The sequence below is a fragment of the Cryptomeria japonica genome, unplaced genomic scaffold, assembly GCF_030272615.1.
Source record: "Cryptomeria japonica unplaced genomic scaffold, Sugi_1.0 HiC_scaffold_27, whole genome shotgun sequence".
NCBI classification, from domain to species: Eukaryota; Viridiplantae; Streptophyta; class Pinopsida; order Cupressales; family Cupressaceae; genus Cryptomeria; species Cryptomeria japonica.
This window is the reverse complement of record NW_026728849.1, coordinates 53,427-66,498: the sequence shown is the minus strand read 5'-3', so window position 1 is coordinate 66,498 and position 13,072 is coordinate 53,427.

Here is a 13,072-nt window from a genome sequence, read left to right as displayed (position 1 = left end):
TGTTTTTTATGCATTATCGTCAGCCCCTCACCCCACAAGAAGTTGTCTAGGAATTCAACCTACACAAATAAAAAGACAATGATCTTGGGGTGTTGCAATGATATGTAGGAGGGTTGGTTTTGTTTAGTTTTTGAAAATTGTAAAAGCATGTCAAGTTGAAATTAGTAGTTGTCTGGACAAGGTGTTTTACACCTCAAATTCACTGCAAAATTTTGGTTATTTTATCAAATTCAAAATCTTAAGCATAGATATCCATTTTGACCAGATAGGTCAGCTCCAACTACTTGTAAACCTCAATTTCTTGTAATGATGTTCTTTTAAGGACCTCATTACTGATCCTTGTTGAGTCCATATTTGATGTGAACTAGCTAATAGTTGGGTGGGGGCATTTCTTATCCTTCCAATAATTTTAGTACCTTATCTGGTATTGAATTTCTAATGTAAACTCTATTATACCATTAATATTACTTATTCAGTTCTTTGTTTTTTATTTCATAAAATATTTTGAATAGAAAGTTTGAGATATACGCTAGTTATAATGGCAAATTTTATATTTTCATCATATTTTTTATTTTATTTTGTATGCAATTTGAGATAATAACTTAATATTTATGCATTGACAAATGGAAAAATTATGTACATGGTGTGGGTACTTTCTTATGTTTTTACCCATCCAATTACAAGCATTTCTATTTACCTATCTCCAACCTTATTCACATAGACACAGATTGTTATATAATCATCTAAATTATATATTTGTCATCCTTATGAATGCAAATATTTATCATCCTTATGTGTGCGAATATGTTATGAATTATATTGTTCACTTGATTGAAATTTGATTTGTGGTATATATTGGATCATTTCTTATGTGCAATACCAACAAAAAACATCTTTTCTACCCATCCAATTATAAGTATTTCTATGCACCTATCTACAACCTTATTCACATAGACACACATTGTTTTATAATCATCCAATTCTATGTTTATCATTCTTATGCATTTGATTATGATTTTTGGTATGTATTTGATCATTTCTATCATGCAATATCAACAATCTTCTCTAAATTTCTCATTCTTATATATTTGAAACTTTAAAATAAATCAACTTCAAGACATCAGGAATTAGCTGATCAGCCAGCTTTCCTATCAACGTGAAATTACATGTGATAGTGCACTTTGATTCACAATTGGTGCTCTAGAAGAAGTTGAACAATTGAGGAAAGTAAGAGGTTTTATTTGTGTGGAACACCCACTGGCAACAGATTAGAAAAGAGAAATGAATATTTGGATAGAGGGTGATTCCATGAACATGAAATTCCTAAAAAACTATCCATTCTCCAAGTTTCTCTCTCCTCATATTCTCTCATTCCATGAACATGATTAATTCTTAAAAAAATCTCCATTCTCCAAGTTTCTCTCTCCTTCATATTCTAAATCAGGCGTTCTCTTTATTTGAGTTTTTTCAAAATGATGAAGAGCAGGGGATTGAAACACATACTAACTCATACCAAACAAACTATAAATGTGGGATGGTAACTTCATGAATTTCACTCACAATCTAACTATTTCCCTATTAGCCCTCCAACAGAGGTTTTCTGAGCATAACTTTCTATACAGACAATATTTAGAAAATATGATAACACTTTTCGATACCCATTTAGAAGCTTAACAACATATCAAGAAAAAAGGTGGGGTTGTTGTGGAACAAATGGCTCAATAATTTACTGGTAAACTGAAACTAGGTCTAATTAGTAAAACAAATTAAGTTTGTCACGCATAACATTTGATGCAGACCTAACCTAAAGTATCCAACACAACATTTGGATACTCGTGTGAGATTTATACAACATATATAAAAATCAAGGTAGGTTGTTTTGTAACACAAAGGAGTAAAATTGACTACTAATTTTTATTAGGCACCAAGGGTTTTTCAAACCCTATCTCAATAGAATGCCTCTAAAATACTCAAAACTCAATGAAAAGGGATGAGAATGGTCACAATGGAAATTTTAATTGATACTCTATCCAACCATACTACTTTTAAGATCATATAACATCCTTACGAATCCATATTACTTGTTGCAACATGACTATTACCTGGAAAATCTAGAAGTTGCAATCATTCAAACAATCATAGCTTTATTAATACCTAACGAGAAACCACAAAAATAATTGCATTTGGAAGTTTATTAGATCCTATATCATATTAAATAAATTTTAAATCCTTAAATGCAAAATAAAGCCTATACAAAACCAAAAAACAGTTAGATTATTTGGAAAACATTGTTTGGGCATGCAAACTTTGTGTTTTCTTTATTCCATTCCTTCACGAAACTTCCCCACTTGGGATTTGTGTTTAAAATGAATTATATACATTTTCCAACCTCCAAAATCAAACATAAATGACTTTTAAACTTGTCCAAACAAAAATGACCTTTTAACTTCCCTTCTTGTAACTTTTAAATTTGTTTTACATTGACAACATTTACAAGATTTTGCAATTTTGGATGTATTGACCCGAATGACTCCAAATATTTCTTGTTACATAAAAATGGTCTCAATGGACCTTATTAAACTCAAAATAACTCAAAACACCTACAAACCTATTACTTGAGCCCTAATGTATGAGATTTCCTTGATTCGCTGCACCACAAACCTACCAAATGTCTCATTCTTATCAAGAAGCTAATAAAGTGGCAAAAAAATTTAATAATTTGGGTTGCATCTTATCTAATGATAATTTTTAGTTGTCACATATAATTCTTGATACCTTTCTTGAGCTCCATAGAGGAGTCAATCAAGAGCTCAAAGCTCTTTATTTATGTTTTCACTTTAACAAAATTATGTTGCTTATATAGGTCCAAATTCATTTCCACATGAAAGGTTGTAATTTGCATTCAAATTCATTATTTTTGATAGTTGCGATGCATTGATTGGTCACAACAAGTGATTCCAAGTTTTGGGTTATTGCCAATAGGGCTTGGCTCATGCCTTTTGAAATAACTAATGTGACGTATAGATTTTTAAAGGCTTTTGACACAATATCATGATTATTTGTTGCATAGAGCAATTACCTCCTGGTAGCCAATCAATACCAAGTTGTGTTCGATGTGATGAGAAGCTATTGCTATTTAAATTTGAAAATGTCTAAGGCCCTCCTATTTTCTCTAAGATGCTTTATGTTTCTTTGATGAGAGTTATAGGGATTGTGTAATTTCTTATCTTTCCCTTTAAAGATGTATTCAACCCCAACAAATGATTCAATTTATATTAAAAAAGCTTTAAATCTTGTGAGAAATGAAGTAGATATAACTAGAAAAGTCTCTCTATATATGGATAAACTCTTTAGTAACCTTCCAAATGAACCTTATAGTACCACATCAGTTTAAAACCACACACTAGTCATTAAACTAAATTTCAAATTAATAAAACAAAATTTTAGAAATTGTTCATAGTGCATAGAGGGTCAAGTGCACATATTTTTTATGCATTATCATTGGCCCCTCATCCCACAAGAAGTTGTCTTGGAATTCGACCTACACAAATAAAAAGAGAATGATCTTGGGGTCTTGCAATGATATGTAGGAGGGTTGGTTTTGTTTAGTTTTTGAAAATTGTAAAAGCATCTCAGGTTGAAATTAGTAGTTGTCTGGACAAGGTGTTCTACCCCTCTTATTCACTGCACACTTTTGGTTGTTTTATGAATTTCAAAATCTTAAGCATAGATATCCATTTTGACCAGCTAGGTCAAGTCCAACTACTTGTAAACCAGTATTCCTTGTAATGAGGTTCTTTTAAAGACCTCATTACTAATCCTTGTTGAGTCCATATTTGATGTGAAGTAGATAGTATTTTGGTGAGGGCATTTCTTATCCTTCCAATAATTTTAGTACCTTATCTAACTTGGTATTGAATGTCTAATGTAAACTCTATTATACCATTAATATTACTTATTTAGTTCTTTGTTGTTTATTTCAAAAAATATTCTGAATAGATAGTTTGAGATATACGCTAGTTATAATGGCAAATTTTATATTTTCATCATATTTTTTATTACATTTTGTATGTAATTTGAGATAATAAATTAATATTTATGCATTGATAAATGGAAAAATTATGTACATAGTGTGGGTACTTTCTTATGTTTATACCCATCCAATTACAAGCATTTCTATTTACCTATCTCCAACCTTATTCTCATAGACACAGATTGTTATATAATCATCTAAATTATATATTTGTCATCCTTATGAATGCAAATATTTATCATCCTTATGTGTGCAAATATGTTATGAATTATATTGTTCACTTGATTGAAATTTGATTTGTGGTATTTATTAGATCATTTCTTATGTGCAATACCAACAAAATGCATCTTTTCTACCCATCCAATTATAAGCATTTCTATTCACCTATCTGCCACCTTATTCACATAGACACACATTGTTTTATAATCATCCAATTCTATGTTTATCATTCTTATGCATTTGATTATGATTTTTGATATGTATTTGATCATTTCTATCATGCAACATCAACAATCTTCTCTAAATTTCTCATTCTTATATATTTGAAACTTTAAAAAAATTCAACTTTAAGACATCAGGAATTAGCTGATCAACCAGCTTTCCTATCAACGTGAAATTACATGTGATAGTGCACTTTGATTCACAATTGGTGCTCCAGAAGAAGCTGAACATTTGTGGAAAGTAAGAGGTTTTATTTGTGTGGAACGCCTAGTGACAATGGATTAGAAAAGGCAAACGAATATTAACTGAGATCCAAGCCAGCCATCCGCCCAGTTCTATCCTGAGAAAATAGCCTTGTTGGAGGCGTGGCAGCAGGGTCTGGGGTCTTCACCATTGCCCTCACAGTTCGCACAGCCTGCTAACTGCTCCATACCTGCAAGAACATTATTGGTTTTGCCAGTAACCTTGTTGGAGGGGTGGCAGCAGGGTCTTGGGTCCTCACCATTGCTTTCACAATTCGGACAGTCATCTAGCTGTTGTGAGAAAACAGCCTTATTCGAGGGTGACGAACAGCAGGGTCTTGGGTCTTCACCGTTACCCTTGCACTTTGCACAGCCAGTTAGCTCTTTTTCTACCATGTCTGTAAGCAGGTTATCTTTTTTGCTAGTATGTTTGGAGTGGTGACAGCATGGTCTTGGGTCTTCACCATTGCCCTCACAGTTCGCACAGCCTGCTAACTGCTCCATGCCTGCAAGAACATTATTGGTTTTGCCAGCAATCTTGTTGGAGCGGTGGCAGCAGGGTCTTGGGTCTCTACCATTGCTTTCACAATTCGGACAGTCATCTAGCTGTTGTGAGAAAACAGCCTTATTCGAGGGTGACGAACAGCAGGGTCTTGAGTCTTCACCGTTGCCCTTGCAGTTTGCACAGTTATCTAATTGCTCCATACTTATAAGCACATTATTGTTTTTCACAGGATTTTGGGGGTGATATCGAGCGGAGACATGGACAGTAAACAGAAACAGTAGACCGACAAGCAGTGCGCTCATTTTCATGCCCATAAAACTTGACATATTGAAGATCGAGAGCCTTTTGCTGAATCAAAAGCAAAGGAAACGTTTACGTTCTCACTGAATAATCGATTCGTAAATGAAGATTGATATGGAATAGAATGCGATGTAATAACCCATTTATAGAGGGAGTCGTGAGTTATAGTTTTTACTCAAATCACGCATTCAAAGTCTTATGGCGTAGCAGAGACGGTCATACAACATACAACGTGATTTTATTCAACATACAACCTTTTTCACTGTCATTTCTTTCGATTGTTACAGATAAATTTTAATTATTAAAAAAGAGGATAAATATTTATTATTCAATATAATTATGAAATTGCATGAAGTCATTTCATCTAGATGGCCCTAAACTAAATGGAACTTTGTACAAGTAACAGATTTCACCATTAAATTTAATCCCTACTTTGAAATGAATGTGAATTTAGCCAAAGCCTGTATTTCAAAGCACTCTGACATGCTCAACCTACATGAAAAGTAAATATATACTAATATATTAAGGGATAGTTTGTTTGTATATAAAATGAAGGTAGTTGCAATCTTCTTGTTCCAGCCACATTATTTAGAAGCTTCAAGACAATTATAACCTACAATATTAACCACCAAATAATTATGGGTGATCAACGTAATATTTAATGTTAAACAATTTATTTTAAAATGTATGTTTAAAAATATAATTACAAGTACAAAGTAGGCACTACAAATATGAGAAATGAAAAAAAATGTTTAAAGTAATCAAGAACCTAAACAAATGCATAAAATAATTATTTCAATGTATATTACAGTATTTAAACAAGATTTATAGAGAAACGATGCGCTCTCATCCTATACAAACGAGGTATAGAGTTCGTACAAAATTTTCCAACTGTGATTATAATGCAAGAAAAATACATTAAATAATCAAGCTTAGCTAGTAAATGCGATATACGATACAACCAAGATGAAATGGAAGGAGAAAAGGGAAGGAAATCGACAAACTAGAGATCCACGCTATGAAGCCTCCCACAAGGTAATTTCCTCATCATGTTGGTGTACCTACACACATGCAAGAAACGAAAATGTTGGGGGTTATGTTTTGGAGTCTACCTACTTGTTAGACCCTTGTTTTGGTGTTTTCACCTCCATGAACAACCCAAGAAGCCACGGTAATAATCAAGTGATAAAGGTAATTGAAAAGATGCACCAACGGATTGGTAAAAGATACTAGAAAATGAAAGAAAAGGGATCAAGCAAACTCTCCTTCCATAAACGATTATTGGAAATGTCGGCGTAGAGTGCTTGAAATGCTGCCACAATGGTAATGCTTTTAGAATGTTGTCCAAAGATAAACTACAAGAGCTTCAACCTGCAAAAGATCATCAACTTGCCAAGTGAATCCCCCAAATGCCTCTGAAATTGATAGATAAAGCTCCTGAAAGGAAACCGATGTTGATGGGTGCATATAGCTCAGAATTATGATTCCTTTCGGGGGGAGGTGTAATGCTCAAATAACGACCTGTAGACTATCAGATTCATGGGATGCTTGCGCACCGCGTAGATGTCTCTGCTCCACGACTGTGTCCCCAAAGGTGATAGGTTGGCGACATTCATAATAATTTGGTGAGAGTTGACAAGGATATATCTGAGTGGATAAAAGGACAAGGTAGAAAAGCCGGACCTCCTCTGACATGGGGGAAGATGCCATTTGTCATATTAATTGCAAAGGGGTAAGATTTTTGATATTCTATTTTTCCCCCAGGTTAGTGGCCATGCCTTTTTTGAGGGATGCAAAGTTAAAGTAGAGGAAGATATAGAGAAAGAAAAGTCGCGACATGGAGGAAAATTTTCTTAATTTAGATGAGGTTGCCCCTAGGAAGATGATGCTAACATTTTGAATAGATATTGATACTTGGTACATTGCAAACATACTAGCTACAAAATCGCCTAATGAATGGTAAGCTAAAGGAAAGGATAAGATAACATAATAGAAACAAACCTTTCATTGGAGGAAATCCCCTGGTTATGGAAAGATACAAGATAAGCAATCATCATTGGTATAAGATACGTTAGGATGGGTAGCAAGATGTGTTATGCTAGATGACCATACGATAGGGTGTGAGATGTTAGTATGGATAACCATACGATAGGGCGAGATTATTTTTACCATGGATAACAACATGCTAGATAACCCTACGATAGTGTAGATATTAGATAAATTTTCTAGCATGGGTAGTGACATGCTAGATAGAAATGTGATAGGGCAAATAAATTTGGTAAGTAGTATATAGGTCCCTACAAAGGAAACCAAGAGAGAAAAATAAAGAATGGTTTGGCCCCCATGAAGGTGATCTTGGAAAAACATCAAGTGTATTGGCCCCCACCTAGGCAAACATGAAAAAGCAATTAGCAAAGGAAACAAATGCAAGAGGCAAAAGATTAAATGTAGATATGATGGCCACCCCTTAGAATGATATGGATGGAAAGGCATCTCATTCTAAGGATAAGAGAACTTGTGGAACATCAAAATAGCAAGATGTTTCCATGGAATGCCACTAGTGGCATATAGAGAGCCACAACATCAAAGGATTCAATGCAAGAGGATAGGGGGATTCGATAGTCTGCCATCAAAACTCATAGTAGTGTTAAAAGGATATATAGTAGATCACTGCGAGATGGGTATATCATCATAGTGCCAAATTTATTGGATCTAAAGAAGAGAACATGAAGATAAATATTAAATAAAAATTTGGGTCAACATGGAAGAAAGAAAAGAATACCCCCAATGCTTTGCATCATTCTCGAATGGCGAAAAGAAAGATACGAAAAATAGAAGGAGATAGACAAATAGAGGAATGTGTAAGATAGAAAATGCCCTGTGTCCAGGTACCTATAGAGTAACCCGGGTCCTTCAGTGGACTACAATGGATAAAGATAGTCAACCTCATGTATCCAAGTACCTACAAAGTAACTTGGGTCATACAGAAGGGAACAAAAAAATAAAGAAAGCATGGGGGAACAGAGTCATGCAAAAAAATGTAGAGGAAAGATAAATATCCTAAAAATTAGCGCTCAAGATGGGATTGTAATGTCAAAGATCATCGTCGTTGAGGAGAGCCTCATCCTCCCAATCAATATCCTAGCGAGAAGGGGGGTGGTCTCGGAGAGGGACTATTGCAAGGGTCACAATAGGAACCCCATCAACAGTGAGAGCAACAGACGAAGCAACAATGACATCTTCATCTACAGACTTGGAGGAGGCAAGGTTCAACGATCGTGTGAAGATCATAGACAAGGTCGGGATGTTCCCTAAGGAGGAAAATATGAAGGCTTCCATGGAGGAAGCAGGTGACCCACTTGGAGAAGATGAAACAAGAACATAACTTCTATCGTCTATAAGAGCGGTAGTAACATACTCGAGAGAAGGCGGGGCCTTCTCGATCATGCATATATAGACAATAAAAATAAAAGGTATTGAGACGAGTAGAGTAAGGGGTAAGGAACATAACTATGAAGACTTGTGTCACTTTAAATTCAAGATAGCGCCTTGTTTGAATTTGTACTTACATGGGATAGGAGTGTTAGGCCTCCTATCAATTGTAGTAGGCTGAAGGATCCCAAGAGAACTCAGATGCTGGATTGGTGGAAAAATAGGTAGGGCAGACAAAGCCATATTAGGAACCACCTGCATCTGTAATATATTAATTGGTGAGGACAAGGGAGGCACGTTCAACAAGGAAGTGATAAGAGGAGGCTCTAGAGAAGGAGTGATCAAGACCTACACCCAATTAGGCGGAGGTTGATTGAAATCCCCTAAAGCAGTAGGGAGTGAGACTGAAATAGATGCAAAGATGGGAGAAACTACAGGTATAGGTTTTGAAATGGCAACATTGTGTGTTGGGGCCACATTAGCAAACTTCAAGGCAGTGTCACACTCTTGAGCTCATGCTCATCAAAAGTGTTTATGCTCATGTGCACACTAGTTCCAATTGAGGTGACGACCACCAATCCAAGCCAGAGAGGATTCAAGAGCATCATGCTCCATTGGAGAGGTTTCCATAATTGTTTCAAGTATGAGAGAAGGCCTAGTTGATGAACCAAGAGGTGCATCCTTGAGAGGCACCACATGCATAGCAACAAGTGCCTGCCCTTATTTCACTGAAGTAGCGATCAGTGGAAAAAAGGGTACCATCATGGGCTATGACAATGGTGCAAGTGGAGATGAAGAAATAGGAGAAGAGTGCTTCCCTTTCTCATAATGAGAGGGTTGAGGACTATCGGCCATGATCGAGATCTCGAAGGGAGGGTGGGTAGCAGAGTTAAACAAAATTGGCGCCCTTCCCTTTGCTATGCTACACACATTCATAGGAACGAGAAACAATCATGGAGGTTTTGAGGTACTAGGAAGATGTGGAGATCTGTTTGACGGAGTAGGCTTAGCCTCAGCCCTAGAAGATGAGGAGACATGAGGCAGAACCCGCTTGAGGACCAGAATCGATGGAGGAGGGATCGATGCAGGAGGTGGCAACGAAACACTAGGTTGCATAGATGTAGGGCCTGACTCCTCCATCTTATATTGATAGTAATCATTGTGCATTATATCACCATGGGGAATCATTGGCCCCATCAGAGTGGGCCAAAAGTAGTCCAATGAAAAATCCCCATAGGCAATCAAGGGTCAATATCCAATGTCTTGGATGACATGCATCATGCCCTCATGAGGGAACTTGAGATATTTGTGGACAACTAAAGGGAGCGCCTCCATGGAAATCAGCCAAGGAATGTAGAGTGTAACTCAAAATAGGTCCGACTTAGAGATGATCATGAACACAGAGGACACTGCCTTAGGCCCTATGATGACCATTAAGGTGGTACTACCCATGGGGCGGATAGTGAACCCATCATACATCCTCAAGGTTATGCAACAATCATCATATGCTAGCTTATGCGAACCATTCACAGAGAGAGTGTCCTCTGTGATAACGTCGACTTTTCTTGATCGGTCAACCATCACACCTGTGATAGTTTGACCATTCAACTTGGGAGGGATATAAAGGGGAGCAAGCTCTTTGCAATATGGAGCATCCAAAGTGGTAAATGACAATAAAAAATTAGATAACTTCCCCTTGTGGGCTGGATGTGTGCTAATGGGGGTGATGGTGACCATGTTCACATATGGATCATCATTTGAAGAAGGCTCAAATACAAAAATTAAATACACCAAGTGCAGAGGGAAGGGACCAGTGAAGATCTACGTCACTATTGGTTTTGTCAGCATACTTATTTGATTTGTCTTTTCATGCATCCACCTTGATTGCACCATTGTCAATTTCATCTTGGACATGTCAAATACGATAACATCATCACTATCATGACCAGACACACAATGATAATAGGAGAACTTCAATCCATCATACCAATGGGGGTAGGGACAACTAGCAAACAATGGTTTATTTTTTGGAAGGGTGATGAGGTTTTCTTTCAACAACCACTACATTATGCTCAAGTAAGAGTCATTCAACTTAGTGAAGACTCTATTTTGTTTTGGAGCTTGTACAGTAGCCATCAAAGGAATAGTCACAACATTTGTGAAAGTTCTATTATTTAAGGAACAATCCATGGACATGCCTACAAAGGACCCACGACGAGGGTTTGAAGATGCATCTTTGAACTCTAACGTAGTATGTTAGTAGTCAGTGAGAGAATAGCACATGTTAGCAAAGTTTTGGTATCAATTGAGGGACAATTTCTCCCTCAATGTTGGTTGCAGATTATCGATAAATATTCTCTATAGATCACTATCTGGCAGGGAAAAGGGGATCTTATTGGAGATAACTTGATACCTCTAAATGAAGTCTGTGACCTTCTCATTAGGCTTATGTTTACAATAAACAAGGTCAGCAATAGTGACCCTACAACCAATATTCGCCTGAAATTGCTTGAGGTACAGATCCATAAGCTAATGAAAGGTACGATTGAAATGATCAAGAATTGATCTATAAAATTCTAATGTTGTCCCACAGAGGGAATGCGAGAACAACTTAAGAAGAATAAATCCAGACTATGGTAATCACTACATAGTCATGAAGGAATCTATATGCACGTTCGTGTCCCAATCACCATTGAACCTATCAAACTTCAAGGATTTATAATCAGTAAGAATGATAGTGTTTAGAATGGTGATATTCAGGGGACTCTTCTAGTAATATGCAGGTATAGATGATTGACCAGAGGCAAAGGCTAAGTTTGTCAGCTACAACTATAATTGTCGCATGTTCTGCAAGATTGTATTCAAGATAGGATTAGAAGGCGAAGGAGTTGGAGATAGCCCAGATCCTCTACCATCTCCACTGAAACCTCCAAAAGGACCAATTATACTGGTAGATGTATTTCTAGTGCTAACAGTAGATATCTGAGTTGTAGCGGAGGAAAAGGTTGAGCCAATAGACATACCTATATAACCCAATGGAGTAGTAGAGGCATTGACGTCATGAATAGTGGGCCGAAGGTCGACCATATGCACTGACAAACTAGGTATGTAAACACTCAGCTAGGAACCACAAACATCTAACTCACCATCCTAAGGAGAGGTGTCTAATAGGAGAACATGACTCATCACAATCATGGACAACACCCTTAGTATCTCTATGCCTCTCTTACCGAAGATGAGAATATCCCTCAAGGTATTAAATACATTGCCCACTTAAGGGAGAACATTCTCTCAATTAAGAAACCCTTCTAAGTCTCTTAGGTTCTCCTCTAAAGACATAATTCAATGAAACTCGATAGTGACAATGGAATCATGGTCAACAATGGGAGGAGAAGGTGGTAGAAAGTTTGTTGGGGAATTGTTTTGGGAACTAGGAGCTGAAGAACCACCCATGAAAGGCATCGTAAGACTACGAGAAGTGAGAAGCTCATTTGGATTAGAGAAGGGATCCTTGTGTTGGCATGATTGGAATAAGTGATGCAAATGAGTTGATGACTACATCGGTAGAAGAATAATGATGACATGATTAGTTATTTGTGTTGTCATTGACGGCAACCTATGTCAGTTAATGTTTGTTGATGGTTACAGATGAAATTTGATGTCTAACTTGTTGGATAAGTAATTTTGTCTACCAGATTTAGAATTTGTACATGTGACAAGGTTTACTGGCAGGAGAATTAGGACTTTAACTGGTAAAATAAAATATTTTGATGGAATCAATAAATTGGTGATAGTTGGAGACTTGTGGTTTGAGAAAAAAGATTTTATGATATATTTGTGTATGTGACTGGAACCACATCCTATGTTGATTACCGGAAGGCATGTTGTGAATTTATGATGGAGTTGTGCTAGGGTTTTAGGACCGGTGATGAATTCACTCAATTGGTAATGATTTTTTATATAATGGTGATTGGTTGCGAATATACATGGATATAACATGACACAAACCACATGAATAATTTTAATTGTGTTTTGGCACATAAGATGCTAGAATTTTTTGGGAATATACAAACTGCTTAGCGGAATGTTTGAAGGGTTGGACTTATGTACAAATCAATT